Source organism: Microcaecilia unicolor, chromosome 1 (genome assembly GCF_901765095.1).
Source record: "Microcaecilia unicolor chromosome 1, aMicUni1.1, whole genome shotgun sequence".
Classification (NCBI taxonomy): domain Eukaryota; kingdom Metazoa; phylum Chordata; class Amphibia; order Gymnophiona; family Siphonopidae; genus Microcaecilia; species Microcaecilia unicolor.
In genome coordinates, this window is record NC_044031.1 from 385,526,171 (window position 1) to 385,544,412 (window position 18,242).

General features: G+C 47.4%; 1 long non-coding RNA gene and 1 other non-coding gene across 2 annotated transcripts in view; both read right to left on the reverse strand.

Annotated features, from left to right (window-relative positions):
* The window catches only part of LOC115474888, a 204,102-nt gene that overhangs the window by 60,099 nt on the left and 125,761 nt on the right, over window positions 1–18,242 (reverse strand). The window lies entirely within an intron of this gene.
* On the reverse strand, window positions 17,255–17,418 carry LOC115460778. Its single transcript, XR_003940570.1, has one exon. It is a non-coding gene; the product is annotated as a U1 spliceosomal RNA (small nuclear RNA).

Here is an 18,242-nt window from a genome sequence, read left to right on the forward strand (position 1 = left end):
CCTAGCATTTGCATATAGACATTTCACAGTATGTTTGTTGTTCCTATTTACATGATGCTTAGTACTTGACACTATTGATTTGCCATCTTTTGTCTGATCTTTAGTTGTATTTAAGGGCACCTGGCCTACCACGGTCTGTTGTGCAACCTCACTATCCAGAAACCCTATCTTCCCTGTTTGTGAGGTATCCTTGCAAGATACCTTATCCCGAACCATGCGCTTTTGAGCGACTGTCTGCTTTCCCCCCATTTCTAGTTTAAAAGCTGCTCTATCTCATTTTTAAATGCCGATGCCAGCAGCCTGGTCCCACCCTGGTTAAGGTGGAGCCCATCCTTTCGGAATAGGCTCCCCCTTCCCCAGAATGTTGCCCAGTTCCTAACAAATCTAAAACCCTCCTCCCTGCACTATCGTCTCATCCATGCATTGAGATTCCGGAGCTCTGCCTGTCTCTTTGGCCCTGCGCGTGGAACAGGTAGCATTTCAGAAAATGCTATCCTAGAGGATCTGGATTTAAGCTTTCTACCCAAGAGCCTAAATTTGGCTTCCAGAACCTCTCTCCCACATTTTCCTATGTCATTGGTACCCACATGTACCAAGATAGCCGACTCCTCCCCAGCACTATCTAAAATCTTATCTAGGTGACACGTGAGGTCCACCACCTTCGTGCCAGGCAGGCAAGTCACCAGGCAATCCTCACGTCCACCAGCCACCCAGCTATCTATATGCCTAATGATCGAATCACCAACTACAACGGCTAACCTTTCCCTCCCAGGCAGCTCTTGGAGACATATCCTCGGTGAGAGAGGATCGTACATCCCCTGGTGGGCAGGTCCTGGCTACAGGAGTACTTCCTACTTCACCAGGGTGATGCTCTCCATACATTTCCTAATAATACCCAACATTCTATTTGCTTTCCTAGCCGCAGCAGCACATTGAGCAGAAGGTTTCAACATATCATCAACTACGACACCTAGATCCCTTTTTCTTGGTCCATGACTCCTAACGTGGAACCTTGCATGACGTAGCTATAATTCGGGTTCCTCTTTGCCACATGCATCACTTTGCACTTGTTCACATTAAACGTCATCTGCCATTTAGACACCCAGTCTCCCAGTCTCATAAGGTTCTCTTGTAATTTTTCACAATCTTCCCGCGATTTGAAAACTTTGAATAACTGTGTCATCAGCAAATTTGATTACCTCTACTACTACTAATCATTTCTATAGCGCTACTAGACGTACGCAGCGCTGTACACTTGAAAATGAAGAGACAGTCTCTGCTCGACAGAGCTTACAATCTAATTTTGACAGATAAACAGGACAAACAAGAGATAAGGGAATATTAAATTGAGGATTATAAAATAAGGGTTCTGAATATGTGAATAAGGGTTAGGAGTTAAAAGCAGCATCAAAAAGGTGGGCTTTTTAGATTTGAAGACGGCCAGAGATGGAGCTTGACATACTGGCTCAGGAAGTCTATTCTGGGCATAAGGTACAGCAAGATAAAAGGAACGGAGTCTGGAGTTAGCAGTGGAGAAGGGTGCAGATAAGAGAGATTTACCCAGTGAACGGAGTTCCCGGGGAGGAATGTAGGGAGAGATGAGAGTGGAGAGGTACTGAGGAGCTACAGAGTGAATACACTTATAGATCAATAAGAGGAGTTTGAACTGTATGCGGAAACGGAGAGGAAGCCAGTGAAGTGACTTGAGAAGAGGGCTAATATGAGCATAACAACACTGGCGGAATATTAGTTGTGCAGCAGAATTTTGAACAGATTGAAGAGGAGAGAGATGGCTAAGTGGGAGACCTGTGAGAAGTAAGTTGCAATAGTCTAAGCGAGAGGTGATAAGAGTATGGATGAGGGTTCTGGTGGTGTGCTCAGAAAGGAAAGGGCAAATTTTGGTGATATAGAGAAAGAAATGACAGGTTTTAGCAGTCTGTTGAATATGTGCAGAGAAGGAGAGGGAGGAGTCGAAGATGACCCCAAGGTTACGAGCTGATGAGACAGGAAGGATGAGCGTGTTATCCACAGAAATAGAGAATGGGGGAGGAGGAGAGGTTGGTTTAGGGGGAAAGATAAGAAGATCAGTCTTGGTCATGTTTAGCTTCAGATGGCGCTGAGACATCCAGGCAGCAATGTCAGACAGGCAGGCTGATACTTTGGCCTGGATTTCGGCTGAGATTTCTGGTGTGGAGATGTAGATCTGGGAGTCATCAGCGTAAAGATGATACTGAAAACCATGGGATGAGATCAGAGTACCAAGGGAAGAAGTATAGATGGAGAAAAAAAAGAGGTCCCAGGACAGATCCCTGAGGTACACCAACTGACAGTGGGATAGAAGTAGAAGAGGATCCACTAGAGTATACACTAAAGGTACGCTGGGAAAGATAAGAAGAAAACCAGGAAAGCACAGAGCCCTGAAATCCAAGTGAGGACAGCGTATCAAGGAGTAGGCTTTGATCAACAGTGTCAAAAGCAGCAGATAGATCGAGAAGGATGAGGATAGAATAGAGCCCTTTGGATCTGGCCAGGAACAGATCATTGGAGACTTTAGCAAGCGCTGTTTCAGTTGAATAAAGGGGGCGAAAGCCAGATTGAAGTGGATCAAGAATAGCTTGAGATGAAAGAAAGTCAAGGCAATGGCGGTGAACAGCACATTCAAGTATCTTGGATAGGAAAGGGAGGAGGGAGATGGGGCGATAGTTGGAAGGACAGGTAGGGTCCAATGAAGGTTTTTTAAGGAGTGGTGTGACTACAGCATGTTTGAAGGCATCAGGAACTGTCGCGGCAGACAGTGAAAGATTGAGGATATGACAGATAAATGGGATGACAGAAGGAGAGAGAGTGTTAAGTAGATGGGTTGGAATAGGATCAGAAGAACAGGTAGTTAGTTTCAAGGAGGAAAGAAGAAGATGTGTAGTTTCCTCTTCAGTGATTTCAGAAAAGGAAGAAAAGGAGGCAGGGGTTGGAGGGTTGAGAGAATGGACTATGGGAAGGAGAGGTGTTAAAAAGCAGAGGTCGCAGAACAGATCCCTGAAGGACCCCACTAACTACCCTTCTCCATTGCGAATGTTGACCTTTCATACCTACTCTCTGTATTCTATCTTTTAACCAGTTTTTAATCCACAGTAAGACACTACTTCCGATCCCATGTAGGGCTGCATTTAATTAAAACATTTAATCGCAATCAACCACATGATTGAACATTTTAATCTTGCGATTAATCACGTGATTGAGGCGTAGCCAGCAGTCTATGGGGAGCAGCACAGGATTGGACTGGGAGAGGGGGGCATGCATTTCTCCCCCCCCCCCCCCCCCCCAAAAAAAAAAAAAAGATATCTTACCTTTGCTGGTAGGGATGTCAAAGGCCATGCCAGTTGAAGAAATTCTCTACCAAAGCGGCCCCCTCCTTGTGCTGCCTCAGTAGCGAGGAAGTCAGCAGAGTGCCTCCAGCCGCCAATGCCAGCACTCCCTGAACATGCACAGTTCATGCACAAGCTGAGCATACTTAGGGAATGCAAACATTGGTGGCTGGAGGCACCCTGCTGACTTCCTCACTTCTGAGGCAGTATAAGGAGGACGGGTGTGACTCAGGCAGCAGATTCCTTCATCTGGCAGGGCTTGAGCTACCCCAACCAGACTTTGAAAAGGTACTGCAGCTTTGGAGGGGGCCTTGGCCTGAGCCCAAATGAGAGAGCCCAGATCTCCAAGGCCCATCCCCTCCCCTGTGGCTATGTCAGTGACTAAACACCCAACATCTTCCTTATTCCTGCCTCCAGGTCCAACTCCCTCTTTTCTCATCTACCCCCAGGTCCATTATCTCTCTCTCTCAACCCCCTCCCCCTTCCAACACCTCTCTCTTTTTCTTCCTTCCCTCCATCCTCTCCACTCCAGGTCCATTATTTCTTGCTCCCTCTCTGAGCCCAACACCTCTCCTTCTCTCTTCTTCCTCCATCCTTCTCTCTCTTAATTTGGCTTCTCTCAGTACTTCCCCCTCCTTCCTCCCCCATGCACAGTCCAGCCTCTCTCTCTTTCTTCTTTTAGCCCTGCCCATGGTTCTCGTCCACCCTCCCCCCCACCACCCCAGGTTCTCTCTCCCTCCCCCATGGCCACCCAAGGTTCTCTCTCTCATCCTCTCTCCCTCCCATGGTCACCTGAGGTTCTCTCTTCCTCTCTCCTCCCCCCCCCCCAAAGCCACCCGAGATTCTCTCCCCCCCCCCCCATGGTCATCCACAGTTCTCTTAATTCCCCCGCCCCCTGCACGTGGTCCTGCATCTCCCCCTCCCAAGACCGCTGGCAACTCTCTATTCCTTCTTCCCACCCAATTTTACCTTTTTCCTTTTTCAGTAAAATCTTCGGCCCTGCAGCAGTACTGAAAAGTTGCCTGTGGCCTGCACTGGGCCTTCCCTCTGACCCAGCGTCCCAAACAGGAAGTTGCATCAGAAAGGGATGGGGCGGGTCAAAGAGAAGGCCTGGTGCAGACCGTAAGCAGCTTTTTAGTACCACTGTCGTGCCAAAGATTTTACTGTAAATGGAAAAAGGTAACCCCAGGTGGGAAGGGGAGGGAAGACAGAGCTGCCAGTGGTCGGGGGGGGGGGGGGGGGGGGGGGGAAGATGCCAGACCACATGTAAGTGGGTAGAGAGGGAAGCAGGCAGAAGGCAAATTATTAATCAGGATAAAAAAATTGAGAATAATTAACACATTAATCATAGCATTAACCGCAATTAACGTGCAGCCCTACTAAAAACTCAAGCTTAACCTATAGGCCAGTAACATCATGGGGTCTGGTGTTTGCTGTCCTTTAGTACAGGTGCCCTTGACCAAAGCCTCACCTGGTCTACAGGTTAAGCCAGCCCTGTCCATAAAGGTGGTTTACAAAGCCAAAAAAATCACAGCAGAAAATGAACAGAACTATAATAAAGACAGGAAAGCAGAGTTAAGAAAACTAAAGAAATGGATAGGAGGTATTGGGAGTGGAGGATGGTCAAGGAGAATAGACAAGGAGACAGGGAGGATTCCATTATGTACATAAGAGTACATAAGAAAATAGGAGTAGCCATATATGGTACATCTAGCCAAGTATCCTGTTTTCCAAACAATGGCCGAGCCAGGTCACAAGTACATGGTAGAAACCCAAATCATGGTAACACTCCATACTACAAATCCCAGGGCAAACAGTTGCTTCTCATGTCTGTCTCAATAGCAACTATAGACTTTTCATCCAGGAATTTGTCCAAACCTTTTTTAACCCCAGATCCGCTAACCGCTGTTACCACATCCTCTGGCAAAAAGTTCCCGAGCTTAACTATTCGTTGAGTGAAAAATATTTCCATATACCTACCTCAAGTGTCTCCTAGTCTTTGTACTTTTGGAACAAGTAAAAAATCAATTTACTTCTACTCATTCTACACCACTCAGGATTTCGTAGACCTCAATCATATCTCCCCTCAGCCATCTCTTTTCCAAACTGAAAAGTCCTAACCTCTTTAAGTCTTTCCTCATACGAGAGGAGTTTCATCCCCTTTATCATTTCAGTCACTCTTCTTTGAACCTTTTCTGATTCTACTATATCTTGTTTGAGATACGGTGACCAGAACTGAACACAATACTCAAGGTGGAGTGATACAAAGGCATTACAGTATTTTCGGTGTTATTCACCATCTCTTTCCTAATAATTCCTAGCATCCTGTTTGCTTTTTTGGCCACAGCTGCACACTGAGCAGATTTCAGCGTATTATCTACAACGACACCCAGATCTATTTCTTGAACGCTGACCCCCAAGGTGGACCCTAGCATCAGGTAACTGTGATTCGGATTATTCTTTCCAATGTTCATCACCTTGCATTTGTCCACATTAAGTTAAATCTACCATTTAGATGCCCAGTCTTCCAATTTCCTAAGGTCTTCCTGCAATATTTCACAGTTTGCATGTGTTTTAACAACCTTGAATAGTTTTGTATCATCTGCAAATTTGATCACCTCACTCGTCGTTCCGATTTCCATATCATTTATAAACATGTTAAATAGTACCGGTCCCAGTACAGATCCCTATGGCACGCCACTGTTCACTCTCCTCCACTGAGAGAAATGACCACTTAACCCTACCCTCTGTTTTCTGTCCAATAACCAATTCCTAATCCACACAGAACATTGCCTCCTATCCCATGACTCTTTAATTTTCTCAGGAGTCTCTCTTGAGGAACTTTATCAAAAGCTTTCTGAAATTGTAGTCTGATCCGCATCAGCAGTCAGCAAAGGCTGGCTGGAATCAAAGGCATTTATAAACAGATGGGCTTTAAGCTAGGACTTGAAGCCATAGAGCCAGAGGCAGAGAGTTCCAAAGAGTAGGGCATATCACAGCAAGTAAGGGTCCAAGAAAGCACAAAGGCAGACGGTCTGCAAACTCCAAGGTGGAAGATAAAAAAAGCAGATCGTGTAAAAAGACAAATATAGTTTATTTCAAACAATATACTGGTACTTATATATATTTATATATTTATACAAGTACCAGTATATTGTTTGAAATAAACTATATTTGTCTTTTTACACGATCTGCTTTTTTTATCTTCCATATATCACAGCAAGTATCCAGGAAATGAATAATGAAAGACGAACAGAACGAAGGGAAGGGACCTGTAGCATGTGCTTTTGTAAAGAGTGGAGCACTCTAGGTGGGCAATAGGTAATCAAGTGTTGTGAAATATGAGGGCGCTGGCCTGACTGGAGAATTTTATAGACTAGGAGAAATCAGAGGTGTTAAGACTGAAATTGTGGTGGACTTGGTTGTAGCTAGACTAGAGTACAGCTCTGAAGCCCTCTCTACCTATCTGGACTATCTTGAGACAAAAATGGAAGAAACTGGGAAAGGATGAGGGGAAGAAAATTCTTCCAGAAGTATCATGCAAAAACAGATTGAACACTGTATGGATAAAATTAAAGATCAAGACAACAGAAGTAGATGCTCCAATCTGAGGATCCTGAGGATTCCTGAGGGTCAAGCAACAGTAGCTATGTTCAAAAGTTACTCTCAATGTTTTTCCCAGAATCTGCAGTATCTCCAGCCTGTGAAATCAAGAGAGGGAAAGGGAAAGCGAAATGGGACTTGATATACCACCTTTCTGAGGTTTTTGCAACTACATTCAAAGCGATTTACATATAGGTACTTATTTTGTACCAGGGGCAATGGAGGGTTAAGTGACTTGCCCGAAGTCACAAGGAGCTGCAGTGGGAATCGAACTCAGTTCCCCAGGATCAAAGTCCACTGCACTAACCACTAGGCTACTCCTCCACTCCAGCCCATAGAGAACTCCATCCCGAGGCCAGATGTTACATTGCGTCTGAGTGCACTTGTGGCAAAACTTTTGCCATTTGGACGAACTGTAAAACCACACGGTCGGTGATAGTCCTCTTGACAACACAGCACTTTTCAAAAAAACATTTCTTTATAATACATATTTGCATGGAATTTTATTCTATGGTTTTTACACATTTGCACAAATATAATGAAGGATGCGCTCATTGTTTTCTCCTCGATGAATGTACTGCAGTTCCTTGTGACTCTGGGCAAGTCACTTAACCCTCTATTGCCCCTGGTACAAAATAAGTACCTGAATATATGTAAACCGCTTTGAATGTAGTTGCAAAAACCTCAGAAAGGCGATATATCAAGTCCTGTTTCCCTTTCATTATTTTTTTCATTCATCTAACATTGTTTGATTATAGCCATTAGACCTTTCTCATATATTACTATACATTTTAATGAATTTCTATATACTTTTTATAGATTCACAATTTACACACACACATATATTCCTTTTGTATGTGCTATCACTTCCCCATAGTTTGCTGTTCAAATAGTATCCCAGTATGATGTTTTAGCTTTCCATGCCTGCCCTTTATGTTGTCTGCTTTGTCTAAATTAACTTCTATGTTGTTTTGATGTCATATGTTTTTTTTGTACTTTATATGCTTACTAGTGGAAAAGGCCCGTTTCGAAAAGAAATGAAACGGGCGCTAGCATGTAGTTTGTTTTTCTGTTATTTTTGTCTGTTGATATTAAGAAATATAAGTGTTTTTAAAAAAGACAAAAATTTTTTTGTAAAAAGTTGTATTTGAATTGTAATTCTTAGTAACATTTTTTACATTTCATAGTAAACAATATGTTTTGTATAATGTTTGTTACAATCATGTAAAAGGTGTCTTTGATTAATTTATATAACTCCCATTGGAATCATAAATAAATTGGTTTAGTAAACAGTCCTGGTGTGACCAGCAGCCAGCAGGAAGTGGCTCATAGTGTTTGAGTCACATGGCATTTTATTGGTGAAATTAGCTGGTGGCACATGTTTGACATTCTTGAGCTGTAGCATTGCTGTAGTGAAAGAAATGAAATTCAATAATTAAAGAAAGCATTCATGTGCATAGGTGTGATTGGAAACAGAAAAAAACTGTCATAGTGAAGAGTCGTGGTGTGAGGTACAGTCAGCAAGAGGTGGCTCATACTGTTTGAGTGACATGCCATTTGCTTTGGCTTCTTGAGCTGTAGCATTGCTGTAGTGAAGAAACTAAAATGAAACAATGAAAGAAACCATCTATGTGCATTAGTTACATAAAAATTACCAATGAACTCCCATATTGAACATGTTTAATAGTATTATAATTGGATTGTACATATAAGATAGTGTCCATTCAAATGGTGAATATGTAATGTTTTTAAAAAATATATTCCCATGGTATGGTTTTGATTTTTAAAGGTTTTTTTTTACACATATATAGCTGACAGAAAAGTTTCTTTTAATGTATGTAGGAAACCTATCCCCACAGTTGAGCGAATGCTACATACCTGTAGAAGGTATTCTCCGAGGACAGCAGGCTGATTGTTCTCACTGATGGGTGACGTCCACGGCAGCCCCTCCAATCGGAAACTTCACTAGCAAAGTCGTTTGCTAGTCCTCGCGCGCCCGCGCGCGGCCGTCTTCCCGCCCGAAACCGGCTCGAGCCGGCCAGTCCAGTATGTAGCAAGACAATACACTTCAAGGGAAGACACAACTCCAAAGGGGAGGCGGGCGGGTTTGTGAGAACAATCAGCCTGCTGTCCTCGGAGAATACCTTCTACAGGTATGTAGCATTCGCTTTCTCCGAGGACAAGCAGGCTGCTTGTTCTCACTGATGGGGTATCCCTAGCCCCCAGGCTCACTCAAAACAACAACCATGGTCAATTGGGCCTCGCAACGGCGAGGACATAACTGAGATTGACCTAAAAAATTTACCAACTAACTGAGAGTGCAGCCTGGAACAGAACAAACATGGGCCTAGGGGGGTGGAGTTGGATCCTAAAGCCCAAACAGGTTCTGAAGAACTGACTGCCCGAACCGACTGTCGCGTCGGGTATCCTGCTGCAGGCAGTAATGAGATGTGAATGTGTGGACAGATGACCACGTCGCAGCTTTGAAAATTTCTTCAATGGAGGCTGACTTCAAGTGGGCTACCGACGCAGCCATGGCTCTAACATTATGAGCCGTGACATGACCCTCAAGAGCCAGCCCCGCCTGGGCGTAAGTGAAGGAAATGCAATCTGCTAGCCAATTGGATATGGTGCGTTTTCCTACAGCCACTCCCCTCCTATTGGGATCAAAAGAAACAAACAATTGGGCGGACTGTCTGTGGGGCTGTGTCCGCTCCAGATAGAAGGCCAATGCTCTCTTGCAGTCCAATGTGTGCAGCTGACGCTCAGCAGGGCAGGAAGGAGGACGGGGAAAGAATGTTGGCAAGACAATTGACTGGTTCAGATGGAACTCCGACACGACCTTTGGCAGAAACTTAGGGTGAGTGCGGAGGACTACTCTGTTGTGATGAAATTTGGTGTAAGGGGCCTGGGCTACCAGGGCCTGAAGCTCACTGACTCTACGAGCCGAAGTAACTGCCACCAAGAAAATGACCTTCCAGGTCAAGTACTTCGGATGGCAGGAATTCAGTGGCTCAAAAGGAGGTTTCATCAGCTGGGTGAGAACGACATTGAGATCCCATGACACTGTAGGAGGCTTGACAGGGGGCTTTGACAAAAGCAAACCTCTCATGAAGCGAACAACTAAAGGCTGTCCTGAGATCGGCTTACCTTCCACACGGTAATGGTATGCACTAATCGCACTAAGGTGAACCCTTACGGAGTTGGTCTTGAGACCAGACTCAGACAAGTGCAGAAGGTAATCAAGCAGGGTCTGTGTAGGACAAGAGCGAGGATCTAAGGCCTTGCTGTCACACCAGACGGCAAACCTCCTCCAATGGAAGAAGTAACTCCTCTTAGTGGAATCTTTCCTGGAAGCAAGCAAGATGCGGGAGACACCCTCTGACAGACCCAAAGAGGCAAAGTCTACGCCCTCAACATCCAGGCCGTAAGAGCCAGCGACTGGAGGTTGGGATGCAGAAGAGCCCCTTCGTCCTGTGTGATGAGGGTCGGAAAACACTCCAATCTCCACGGTTCTTCGGAGGACAACTCCAGAAGAAGAGGGAACCAGATCTGACGCGGCCAAAAGGGAGCAATCAGAATCATGGTGCCTCGGTCTTGCTTGAGTTTCAACAAAGTCTTCCCCACCAGAGGTATGGGAGGATAAGCATACAGCAGGCCCTCCCCCCACTCCAGGAGGAAGGCATCCGATGCCAGTCTGCCGTGGGCCTGAAGCCTGGAACAGAACTGAGGGACTTTGTGGTTCACTCGAGATGCGAAGAGATCTACCAAGGGGGTGCCCCACGCTTGGAAGACCTGGCGCACCACGCGGGAGTTGAGCAACCACTCGTGAGGTTGCATAATCCTGCTCAACCTGTCGGCCAGACTGTTGTTTACGCCTGCCAGATATGTGGCTTGGAGCACCATGCCTTGACGGCGAGCCCAGAGCCACATGCTGACGGCTTCCTGACACAGGGGGCGAGATCCGGTGCCCCCCTGCTTGTTGACATAGTACATGGCAACCTGGTTGTCTGTCTGAATTTGGATAATTTGATGGGACAGCCGATCTCTGAAAGCCTTCAGAGCGTTCCAGATCGCTCGCAACTCCAGGAGATTGATCTGTAGACCGCGTTCCTGGAGGGACCAGCTTCCTTGGGTGTGAAGCCCATCGACATGAGCTCCCCAACCCAGGAGAGACGCATCCGTTGTCAGCACTTTTTGTGGCTGAGGAATTTGGAAAGGACGTCCCAGAGTCAAATTGGACCAGATTGTCCACCAATACAGGGATTCGAGAAAACTCGTGGACAGGTGGATCACGTCTTCTAGACCCCCAGCAGCCTGATACCACTGGGAGGCTAGGGTCCATTGAGCAGATCTCATGTGAAGACGGGCCATGGGAGTCACATGAACTGTGGAGGCCATGTGGCCCAGCAATCTCAACATCTGCCGAGCTGTGATCTGCCGGGACGCTCGCACCCGCGAGACGAGGGACAACAAGTTGTTGGCTCTCGCCTCTGGGAGATAGGCGCGAGCCGTCCGAGAATCCAGCAGAGCTCCTATGAATTCGAGTTTCTGCACTGGGAGAAGATGGGACTTTGGATAATTTATCACAAACCCCAGTAGCTCCAGGAGGCGAATAGTCATCTGCATGGACTGCAGGGCTCCTTCCTCGGATGTGTTCTTCACCAGCCAATCGTCGAGATATGGGAACACGTGCACCCCCAGCCTGCGAAGCGCCGCTGCTACCACAGCTAGGCACTTTGTGAACACCCTGGGCGCAGAGGCGAGCCCAAAGGGTAGCACACAGTACTGGAAGTGGCGTGTGCCCAACTGAAATCGCAGATACTGTCTGTGAGCTGGCAGTATCGGGATGTGTGTGTAGGCATCCTTCAAGTCCAGAGAGCATAGCCAATCGTTTTGCTGAATCATGGGGAGAAGGGCGCCCAGGGAAAGCATCCTGAACTTTTCTTTTTCGAGATATTTGTTCAGGGCCCTTAGGTCTAGGATGGGACGCATCCCCCCTGTTTTCTTTTCCACAAGGAAGTACCTGGAATAGAATCCCAGCCCTTCTTGCCCGGATGGCACGGGCTCGACCGCATTGGCGCTGAGAAGGGCGGAGAGTTCCTCTGCAAGTACCTTCTTGTGTTGGAAGCTGTAAGACTGAGCTCCCGGTGGACAATTTGGAGGTTTTGATGTCAAATTGAGGGTGTATCCCTGCCGGACTATTTGCAGAACCCACTGATCGGAGGTTATGAGAGGCCACCTTTGGTGAAAAGCTTTCAACCTCCCTCCGACTGGCAGGTCGCCCGGCACGGACACTTGGATGTCAGCTATGCTCTGCTGGAGCCAGTCAAAAGCTCGCCCCTTGCTTTTGCTGGGGAGCCGCGGGGCCTTGCTGAGTCGCACGCTGCTGACGAGAGCGAGCGCGCTGGGGCTTAGCCTGGGCCGCAGGCTGTCGGGAAGGAGGGTTGTACCTACGCTTGCCAGAAGAGTAGGGAACAGTCTTCCTTCCCCCGAAAAATCTTCTACCTGTAGAGGTAGAGGCTGAAGGCTGCCGGCGGGCGAATTTGTCGAATGCGGTGTCCCGCTGGTGGAGAGACTCTACCACCTGTTCAACTTTTTCGCCAAAAATATTGTCCGCACGGCAAGGCGAGTCCGCAATCCGCTGCTGGAGTCTATTCTCCAGGTCGGCGGCACGCAGCCATGAGAGCCTGCGCATCACCACACCTTGAGCAGCGGCCCTGGACGCAACATCAAAAGTGTCATAAACTCCTCTGGCCAGGAATTTTCTGCACGCCTTCAGCTGCCTGACCACCTCCTGAAAAGGCTTGGCTTGCTCGGGGGGAAGAGCATCAACCAAGCCCGCCAACTGCCGCACATTGTTCCGCATGTGTATGCTCGTGTAGAGCTGGTAAGACTGGATCTTGGACACGAGCATAGAGGAATGGTAGGCCTTCCTCCCAAAGGAGTCTAAGGTTCTAGCGTCCTTGCCCGGGGGCGCCGAAGCATGTTCCCTAGAACTCTTAGCCTTCTTTAGGGCCAAATCCACAACTCCAGAGTCATGAGGCAACTGAGTGCGCATCAGCTCTGGGTCCCCATGGATCCGGTACTGGGACTCGATCTTCTTGGGAATGTGGGGATTAGTTAAGGGTTTTGTCCAGTTTGCAAGCAATGTCTTTTTTAGGACATGGTGCAAGGGAACAGTGGACGCTTCCTTAGGTGGAGAAGGATAGTCCAGGAGCTCAAACATTTCAGCCCTGGGCTCGTCCTCCACAACCACCGGGAAGGGGATGGCCGTAGACATCTCCCGGACAAAGGAAGCGAAAGACAGGCTCTCAGGAGGAGAAAGCTGCCTTTCAGGAGAGGGAGTGGGATCAGACGGAAGACCCTCAGACTCCTCATCAGAGAAATATCTGGGGTCTTCCTCTTCCTCCCACGAGGCCTCACCCTCGGTGTCAGACACAAGTTCCCGAACCTGTGTCTGCAACCTCGCCCTGCTCGACTCAGTGGAACCACGTCCACGACGGGGGCGTCGAGAGGAAGACTCCCTCGCCCGCATCGGCGAAGCTCCCTCCGCCGACGTAGTCGGGGAGCCTTCCTGGGAGGTGGCCGTGGTCGGCACCGCACGCGGTACCGACGTCGGGGACCTCAACCTGGGCGATGGGCCAGCCGGCGCCACGCTCGACGGTACCGGAGGCGCAAGCACCGCCGGTACCGGAGAGGTAGGGCGCAACAGCTCTCCCAGAATCTCTGGGAGAACGGCCCGGAGGCTCTCGTTCAGAGTGGCTGCAGAAAAAGGCTGAGAGGTCGATGCAGGCGTCGACGTCAGAACCTGTTCCGGGCGAGGAAGCTGTTCCGGGCTGTCCAGAGTGGAGCGCATCGACACCTCTTGAACAGAGGGTGAGCGGTCCTCTCGGTGCCGATGCCTGCTGGGTGCCGAATCCCTCGGCGACCCAGAGCTCTCGGTGCCAACACGGGGAGGAGACCGGTGTCGATGCTTCTTCGATTTCTTCCGAAGCATGTCACCGGAGCTCCCCGGCACCGACGAGGAGGACGTAGAATCCATCCGTCGCTTCCTCGGGGCCGAGACCGAAGAGGGTCGATCTCGGGGGGGCTGTACCGCAGGAGCCCTCAGGGTAGGAGGAGACCCACCCGAGGGCTCACCGCCACCAGCAGGGGAATGGACAGCCCTCACCTGCACTCCACTCGATGCACCACCGTCCGACGACATCAGGAGACGAGGTCCCGGTACCACCGACGTCGATGCAGCTATCCGATGTCTCGGCGCCGATGCAGAGGCCCGATGCCTCGATGCACTCGATGCAAGGGCGGCCGAGGAAGATGGTCTGGACGCTGACGACGTCGATGCACTCGAAGATCCCGGTGCCGATGCCGACGAAGAGCCCGAGAACAACACGTTCCACTGGGCTAGTCTCGCTACCTGAGTCCGCCTTTGAAGCAGGGAACACAGACTGCAGTTCTGAGTGCGGTGCTCAGCCCCCAGACACTGAAGACACGACGAGTGTCGATCAGTGAGCGAGATAACCCGGGCGCACTGGGTGCACTTCTTGAAGCCGCTGGAAGGCTTCGATGTCATGGGCGGAAAAATCACGCCGGCGAAATCAAAAGCCGAAATGGCGAAAATTGAAGCACCAAAATTTAGAGGGAGAAAAATCTCGACCGAGGCCGAAAGAGGCCTACCCCGACGACGAAAGAAAACTTATCGGGGCAAAAAGCTGGAAATACGGGGAGGATTGACACGAAACCCGGGGAGGGTTTCCGGAGCACTTCCCGCACTAGAAAAAGCTTTTCCGAAGAAAAAACACGCTCAAAAAAAACTTTGGACGCGCGAGGTCGACTTCCCGGGGCTCGACACGGCGAAAAAACGACCGTACCGAGTGCGGACAAAAGAAGACTGGCCGGCTCGAGCCGGTTTCGGGCGGGAAGACGGCCGCGCATGCGCGGTGCGCGCGGGCGCGCGAGGACTAGCAAACGACTTTGCTAGTGAAGTTTCCGATTGGAGGGGCTGCCGTGGACGTCACCCATCAGTGAGAACAAGCAGCCTGCTTGTCCTCGGAGAATGTTTAGTAACGTTATTATTGTTAACAGATGTATACTTTAGCAGACATCCATTTGTTTCAATACTGGTAGTGGTGCTCAAAATGGCTGCCTATAACAGGGTTGAAAGTAATGGTGCAGGAAATTACAGCGAAGCAGCAAAGGTGTAGAAACAGAAATAAATGAGGGTAGAGGCGTGCAAGCAAATGAGCAGGTAAAGGTTCGTTTGTTGTTGTCGGTGGGCATTTTACCAGTGCAATGATTAGTAGACGGTGAAACGTATTATGAAAATGGTGGGTGAAATACCGGGAATGAGTGCAGATGAGTAGAAGCAGAGGAAAGCAGTATATTTGTTTGTTTGACGCTTTATTCTGATTTGCGGACACAGAAAGCAGCAAGAGGGTGAAGCAGAGGGGGAATTGCGGTCAGAGAAAAGATCAAGAAGTTGGTAATACGTTGTTTTAATTTTTGAAAAGTAAGTCCGTGTAGATGAGTAGAAGCAGAGGAAAGCAGTATTTTCGTTCGGAGGACGCTTTATTCTGGGTCCCGGCATAGCAGAGGGGGAATTGCGGACACAGAAAGCAGCAAGAAGTAGAGGGTGAATTGCGGACAGAGAAAATAATGTTCCGGCATAGCAGAGGGGGAATTGCGGACACAGAAAACAGGAATATATTTTTGAAAAGTAAGTTTGCGTTACCTTTATTCCAAGAAAGTAAAGGAAAGCAATGTTGTTTTTCCAGCGTTGTTGGGCTCGTGTTACCAAGAGAAGGAGTGACCCCTTTTGCGTTTAATGCTCCTCCTTTGTTGTGTAGCAGTTGGCTGTGATAGGTCCATCATCCGTCGTTGCATTCCGTTGCTTGGCAACGATGGAGGCGCACGTATTGAGTGAGCCATTCGCGTGTTAGGTCCACCCCTTCTTTTCTTTGAGTTGTTTGATAGGTGCATGGCAACGGTGGAGGCGCACGTATTGAGTGAGCCGTAGGTCCGCCCCTTCTTTTGTTTGAGTTGTTTGATAGGTGCATGACGCGTGATTGCATTCCGTTGCGTGGCAACGGCGACTGACGCCTTCGCCTCAGACGCTCCTCCCTTGTTGTATTCCTATTGGTGTGACGCTCATCCGTGTGTGTTGCAGCTGTGACGCTCGTTCAGATCATGGCGGCGCACAGATGTACTGTGCTTAAAGGTGGTTACAGAGCTTCGAACATACGAACTTTTGAAGCCTCAGAGTGTGGTTCAGAACGTTCATGGTGCTTTTTATGTCCAGTTGGGGCGTGGCGTGGCGTAGGTCGCAGATGGGGCGTGGCTGAGGGCGGTAGTAGTCCGAATAGCCAGGAGGACTACAGCAGTTCAGGACTTCACTGCCACAGTTGGAGGGAGCTTCAGAACGTTCAAGGTGGGATTTATTTATATAGATATTGGAAGATTTACTTGTATTCGATTTAATTTCAAATTTATTGGAGATTTATTTGTATTTGTTCTAATTTTAAAACCTATTGTTTTGTTTGGGTTTAGAGCATGTGACCCCTGAAGCAGGCAGCTCTCTGCTGAAACACAACCCCACGTCTGGTCCTTTTGTTAATGGCGCTTTGTCAATAAAAGTGCATTTTTTTAAATATATCTGCTGGAAGTGTTTTATTTCACCCTACTTCACCTTTGGATGCTTTTTACGTTGGGTTTTTTCCTTTCATTTTGGTTGGTATTTTGTTCTTCCTACAGGAGACTCATCTGTCATCGTTTGAACATGGGAAGCTCAAGAAGGCTTACCACAACGTTCCATCCTATATACAAAATAATTAGACTTTATACGAACTAGACAAAACCGAACTCTTGCCGCTTGACTGTTTAACCTCAATGCTATTAAAGAAAGCTATACGATACGCACTACCAATCTATTCCCTAAGCTGAAAATGACATCTCTATAGTCGATGACCTAACTTATGTTAAAATTCACTTGATCACTTAGAAACCTCTATGCAATGCCATAATGCATTCTTCTGTACCATGTATGTATGCACCTTAATGCAAAACCATTTGTATGCAATACCACAATATACTCTTCTTTACCAAGTATGCATGCACCTAAATGTAATACCATTTGAAATCCTGTACCCGGAAGTGGCGATCGCCATCATGGCATAATGTAAGCCACATTGAGCCTGCAAATAGGTGGGAAAATGTGGGATACAAATGCTACAAATAAATAAATAACCTGGTGGGTGGGGGACTACATAGCCACAGAGGCAAAGGTGAAGAAGGGAGAAGTTGCAATACTGTTGCCACCAGAAATTATAAAGTCAAGTTTCCCGCATGTGGGGAAATCGCAGGGGTCAGCACAGCCTGAGTGCAATGGCCGTGCCTCACCATGGGAGCGCCACCTTCTGGATCATGGACCAATCTCCCCTGCCTGTTGCAGTTTGGGGATATACCTATCATCCTAGGTGGAGATTTTAATGCTGTCTGGGATCCAGCTATTGACAGATCCCATAATCCCAGAAAGAAAATATTGAATCCCTACAGATATGTTACATCCTGGACCTCCTGGGTATATGGAGGATTTTACATCCATCTGAAAGAGACTATACCCATCTATCTTGTGTCCATGGCTCACAATCACAAATTACTTATTGATATCTATTGGTTTAATGTCCTATTCATGCCGCAGAGATTGACCCCTGCAAGATACTGTACAATTTACTGAACAGAAAAAGATATGATCAATTCATTAATCACATATTTATCCTTTGTTATTGACAGAGTAACTGCCCTGTGATGTGGAATATTAGTGACTTATTTGTGCCAGAACGTTTATTTTACAAAATGAGAGACTGATCCTCATTATAGCTGCCTGTTTAGCTTTGTATTTTGTGTGAGTGACTTATCTTGTTTATTTCAGTTCATTCGGTGCACCAATCTGTATATGAGAAGAAGAGTAACAGACGTTTATTTACATTTTCTACTTTTGAAGTAATGACGAGTTTATGATGCCATCTCATTTACATTTGACATTGTATATATTCTGTTTTGTATTTCAACACAGACTGTTTTTGCTGCTAAGGTGAAGGTTGTAGGTTTTTTTTTTTAAACAGTATTTTATGGTTTTGTATGCACTTTCATATGTACTTTTTGATTTTAATTTTGGCACATTTTGTCACTCAACCTTGACCTTTAACTTACATATATATTACGGTGCCACTGTGTCCAACTGTTTTTTCCAGCGACAGTCTTATGTCTTGGTACACG